This window comes from Aedes albopictus, chromosome 1 (assembly GCF_035046485.1).
Source record: "Aedes albopictus strain Foshan chromosome 1, AalbF5, whole genome shotgun sequence".
Classification (NCBI taxonomy): Eukaryota; Metazoa; Arthropoda; class Insecta; order Diptera; family Culicidae; genus Aedes; species Aedes albopictus.
Window position 1 is genome coordinate 69828585 of NC_085136.1, and position 614 is coordinate 69829198.

Sequence of the window (614 nt, forward strand, 5' to 3'; positions counted from 1 at the left end):
CACTCCATCTTCAGACAGCTTCCGGAAAACAGGGAACTTCTAACCTGAGCTGTATTTTCAGGAACGGCTTCTGCTTCTCAATTCGGCGGGTCACACGTGCCGGGCCAATAACCTGTTCGAGGACTAGCAGAGTCTGAACCAGGTTCGGGAGCAAATGAAAAAACACGTCTTTTCTACTACAAGACTGAACGCAAAGAGAAAGATTTATTTCAATTCAACATACAAGAGGTACATGAACGCAACCAGGTTGCTGCGATCGTTTTTCATATCAACGACATAAATTCAAACTTGTGTTGCCATTAGAAACCGCACCGTCACGCATGCCATCGCCACCACGTTGATGTTGCACTAGGGTGTGCCACCTCCAACATTTCATACGAAGCTTCTTATGAGATTTTTCATACGATAAGTCTTATGAATTTCGCTTTTCGATGTATGAAAAGCATACGAGAACTATGAAATCATGAAAAAATAAAAATACCTTATTCATAAGATGTGAACTATGAAAAACATACGAAACGGTATGGCGCTGCTGCATGGTCGAACGCGCTAGTGGTCAAGCTCAAGCGAAACGTAGAGCGGCTCGAAAGTACGCACAGGTTGATAGGCCTTAC